Source organism: Chrysemys picta, unplaced genomic scaffold, assembly GCF_011386835.1.
Source record: "Chrysemys picta bellii isolate R12L10 unplaced genomic scaffold, ASM1138683v2 scaf301, whole genome shotgun sequence".
In the NCBI taxonomy this organism is placed as follows: domain Eukaryota; kingdom Metazoa; phylum Chordata; order Testudines; family Emydidae; genus Chrysemys; species Chrysemys picta.
Window position 1 is genome coordinate 40,001 of NW_027053008.1, and position 5,000 is coordinate 45,000.

Genomic DNA, 5,000 nt, shown 5'->3' on the forward strand with positions numbered 1-5,000 from the left:
CGCCACCTCGTGGTTCCCTCGGTCGGCCGAGACGGCGTGGGGCGACCCCTTCCGGACATCCGCGAGACGACCGGCCGTCAGGTCAACCCATTCGCTCCAAAGGGGTTGACCTGGTGGCCGAGAGGGGACTTTGAAAATTTTTCGGACTTGGAAAACTTTTTTTTTTTTTTTCTTCCCCCAGCCCGCTTCCTCCGGGTTGACCCGGTGGCCGAGCGTCTCGCCGTCCCCGGACGCGGCGAGGGACTGCCTCCCGGCCGTCAGGATCGGGCCCACGGAAGTCTGATTTTAAAAAAAATTGGCCGACGCCACCGCGGAGGGCTACCCGGGCACCCCGGGCCCCGGAGCCGGAAAAGGGAAAAAAAGGATCGGGCCCACTAGAGACATGGACCCGGCCGCCAAGCAGGCCGCCCTGGGCTGACCCTCCCCGGCCGCAGCGAGGGACTGCCTCCCGGCCGACAGGATCGGGCCCCTGGAAGTCTGGGGGTGGGGGGGGGGGAAATCGCCCCACGCCCCCGAGGAGGGCTGCCCGGGCGGGCCTGGCCCCGGAGCTCGGAAAAAAAAAAAGGATCGGGCCCACTAGAGACATGGACCAGGCCGCCCTGGGCTCACCTTCCCCGGCCGCAGCGAGGGACTGCCTCCCGGTCGACTGGATCGGGCCCCTGGAAGTCTGGAAAAAGAAGAATGGAACCTGACGCCTCCGAGGAGGGGGCGCCCAGGGAAGGAGGGAGATCCGGGTTGACCTGCTGACCGGACGGGAAAGAGGCCACCGGGCGTCCCCCCCCTTAAAACCTAGGGGTTGACCTGGTGGCCGGAAAGCGAACCGGCCAGCAGGTGAACCCTTTCGATTCCACGGGTTGACCTGGTGCCCGGGAAGCGAACCGGCCAGCAGGTGAACCCGTTCGATTCCACGGGTTGACCTGGTGCCCGGGAAGCGAACCGGCCAGCAGGTGAACCCGTTCGATTCCACGGGTTGACCTGGTGCCCGGGAAGCGAACCGGCCAGCAGGTGAACCCGTTCGATTCCACGGGTTGACCTGGTGCCCGGGAGGGGACTCTGAAAATTTTTCAGCCCTTTCGACTCGGGGTTGACCTGGTGGCCGAGAGGGGACTCGCACGGCAGGCAAGCCGCCCTGGGCTCACCCTCCCCGGCCGCAGCGAGGGACTGCCACCCGGCCGACTGGATCGGGCCCCTGGAAGTCTGGAAAAAAGAATGGAACCTGACGCCTCCGAGGAGGGGGCGCCCAGGGAAGGAGGGAGATCCGGGTTGACCTGCTGACCGGACGGGAAAGAGGCCACCGGGCGTCCCCCCCCTTAAAACCTAGGGGTTGACCTGGTGGCCGGAAAGCGAACCGGCCAGCAGGTGAACCCGTTCGATTCCACGGGTTGACCTGGTGCCCGGGAAGCGAACCGGCCAGCAGGTGAACCCGTTCGATTCCACGGGTTGACCTGGTGCCCGGGAAGCGAACCGGCCAGCAGGTGAACCCGTTCGATTCCACGGGTTGACCTGGTGCCCGGGAGGGGACTCTGAAAATTTTTCAGCCCTTTCGACTCGGGGTTGACCTGGTGGCCGAGAGGGGACTCGCACGGCAGGCAAGCCGCCCTGGGCTCACCCTCCCCGGCCGCAGCGAGGGACTGCCTCCCGGTCGACTGGATCGGGCCCCTGGAAGTCTGGAAAAAAGAATGGAACCTGACGCCTCCGAGGAGGGGGCGCCCAGGGAAGGAGGGAGATCCGGGTTGACCTGCTGACCGGACGGGAAAGAGGCCACCGGGCGTCCCCCCCCCCTTAAAACCTAGGGGTTGACCTGGTGGCCGGAAAGCGAACCGGCCAGCAGGTGAACCCGTTCGATTCCACGGGTTGACCTGGTGCCCGGGAAGCGAACCGGCCAGCAGGTGAACCCGTTCGATTCCACGGGTTGACCTGGTGCCCGGGAAGCGAACCGGCCAGCAGGTGAACCCGTTCGATTCCACGGGTTGACCTGGTGCCCGGGAAGCGAACCGGCCAGCAGGTGAACCCGTTCGATTCCACGGGTTGACCTGGTGCCCGGGAGGGGACTCTGAAAATTTTTCAGCCCTTTCGACTCGGGGTTGACCTGGTGGCCGAGAGGGGACTCGCACGGCAGGCAAGCCGCCCTGGGCTCACCCTCCCCGGCCGCAGCGAGGGACTGCCACCCGGCCGACTGGATCGGGCCCCTGGAAGTCTGGAAAAAAGAATGGAACCTGACGCCTCCGAGGAGGGGGCACCCAGGGAAGGAGGGAGATCCGGGTTGACCTGCTGACCGGACGGGAAAGAGGCCACCGGGCGTCCCCCCCCCCTTAAAACCTAGGGGTTGACCTGGTGGCCGGAAAGCGAACCGGCCAGCCGGTGAACCCGTCCGATTCCACGGGTTGACCTGGTGGCCGGGAAGCGAACCGGCCAGCAGGTGAACCCGTTCGATTCCACGGGTTGACCTGGTGCCCGGGAGGGGACTCTGAAAATTTTTCAGCCCTTTCGACTCGGGGTTGACCTGGTGGCCGAGAGGGGACTCGCACGGCAGGCAAGCCGCCCTGGGCTCACCCTCCCCGGCCGCAGCGAGGGACTGCCACCCGGCCGACTGGATCGGGCCCCTGGAAGTCTGGAAAAAAGAATGGAACCTGACGCCTCCGAGGAGGGGGCGCCCAGGGAAGGAGGGAGATCCGGGTTGACCTGGTGACCGGACGGGAAAGAGGCCACCGGGCGTCCCCCCCTTAAAACCTAGGGGTTGACCTGGTGGCCGGAAAGCGAACCGGCCAGCCGGTGAACCCGTCCGATTCCACGGGTTGACCTGGTGGCCGGGAAGCGAACCGGCCAGCAGGTGAACCCGTTCGATTCCACGGGTTGACCTGGTGCCCGGGAGGGGACTCTGAAAATTTTTCAGCCCTTTCGACTCGCGGTTGACCTGGTGGCCGAGAGGGGACTCGCACGGCAGGCAAGCCGCCCTGGGCTGACCCTCCCCGGCCGCAGCGAGGGACTGCCTCCCGGCCGACAGGATCGGGCCCCTGGAAGTCTGGGGGGGGGGGGAATCGCCCCACGCCTCCGAGGAGGGCTGCCCGGGCGGGCCTGGCCCCGGAGCTCGAAAAAAAAAAAAAGGATCGGGCCCACTAGAGACATGGACCAGGCCGCCCTGGGCTCACCCTCCCCGGCCGCAGCGAGGGACTGCCTCCCGGCCGACTGGATCGGGCCCCTGGAAGTCTGGGGGGGGGGGGAAATGGAACCTGACGCCTCCGAGGAGGGGACGCCCAGGGAAGGAGGGAGATCCGGGTTGACCTGGTGACCGGACGGGAAAGAGGCCACCGGGCGTGCCCCCGTTAAAACCCCTAGGGGTTGACCTGGTGGCCGGAAAGCAAACCGGCCACTGGGTAGGCCGGTCGGCAACCTAGGGGTTGACCTGGTGGCCGGGAAGCGAACCGGCCAGCAGGTGAACCCGTCCGATTCCACGGGTTGACCTGGTGCCCGGGAGGGGACTCTGAAAATTTTTCAGCCCTTTCGACTCGGGGTTGACCTGGTGGCCGAGAGGGGCCTCGCACGGCAGGCAAGCCGCCCTGGGCTCACCCTCCCCGGCCGCAGCGAGGGACTGCCCCTCCCCACCCCCCGGCTGACAGGATCGGGCGCACTGGAAGTCCGGGACAGTATTTTCCCCGACGCCGGGGAGGGCGGGCGGAGGGGCTCTGGCGGCCAGCCCGGGCCCCGGAGCTCGAAAAGGAAAAAAGGACCGGGCCCGCGAGAGACGGGGGCCCTGCCGCAGGGGGGGGGGCAGTCCGACCGGGGCTCACCGTGCGGCAGGCCCGGGCGTCGGCAGGGGAAAGCGGGCGAGGAGGCGCGGGGCCGGGTGCCTACGGCCATACCGGACCGAACGCCCCCGATCCCGTCCGATCTCGGAAGGTAAACCGTCCCGGGCCTGGCTAGTACTTGGATGGGTGACCGCCTGGGAATCCCAGGTGCCGTAGGCAGCTTTTCCCGGTCCGAGTCAGCTCTCTCTCCTTTTCTGGGGGGGAAGGAGAGGGGGGGACGGGCCGGAAAGCCCCTCGTCGCTCCTGCCGAGTCGGAGGTCGCGGCCGCAGGTCACGGGTCTGGGCGCCTGGGGTCCGGCTCCCCACCCACCCGGCTTCCTCCGCGGAGGACCCCCCCCGGGGCCACCGAAGCCGCTGGGGGAGACGCCGGGCATGGGGCGGACTGGCCCGGACCCTCCCGGCCGCCGGCCCGCAGGTCCGCCCCGAATCCCCCCCCGCGGCCACCCAGGCCAGGCCTGGCCAGGCGGGACGGACGGCGGGTGTCCAGCGCCCAGCGGCTTCCTCCAGCGGGGACCCACGGACCCCAAAGCCGCAGGGGGAGGCCCCGGGCCTGGGACGGACTCGCTCGGACCCCCTGCGCCCGGCCGCCGGCCCGCGGGACCGCCCCGAATCCCCCCGCGGCCACCCAGGCCAGGCCTGGCCAGGCGGGACGGACGGCGGGTGTCCAGCGCCCAGCGGCTTCCTCCAGCGGGGACCCACGGACCCCAAAGCCGCAGGGGGAGACCCCAGGCCCGGGACCGACTCGCTCGGACCCCCCGCCTCCCCTGCGCCCGGCCGCCGGCCCGCGGGACCGCCCCGAATCCCCCCGCGGCCACCCAGGCCAGGCCTGGCCAGGCGGGACGGACGGCGGGTGTCCAGCTCCCAGTGGCTTCCGCCAGCGGGGACCCACGGACCCCAAAGCCGCAGGGGGAGGCCCCGGGCCCGGGACGGACTCGCTCGGACCCCCCGCCTCCCCTGCGCCCGGCCCCCGGCCCGCGGGACCGCCCCGAATCCCCCCGCGGCCATCCAGGCCAGGCCTGGCCTGGCGGGCCGGTGTGCAGCTCCCCCGGGCTTCCTCCCCCGACGACCCGCGCCCCCCTGAGCCGCAGGCGGAGACCCCGGCCCCGGGGCGGACCGGCCCGGGCTCGCCCGAGCCCCCTGCGCCCGGCCCGCAGGACCGCCCCCCCGAATCCCCCGGGAGAGGCCCGGCCTGCA

At 70.0% G+C, this 5,000-nt stretch overlaps 1 non-coding gene across 1 annotated transcript; it reads left to right on the forward strand.

Moving 5' to 3' along the window:
* Positions 1–3,846: 3,846 nt before the first annotated feature.
* LOC135978543 (5S ribosomal RNA) lies at positions 3,847–3,965 on the forward strand. Its single transcript, XR_010595947.1, has one exon. It is a non-coding gene; the product is annotated as a 5S ribosomal RNA (ribosomal RNA).
* Positions 3,966–5,000: the final 1,035 nt, after the last annotated feature.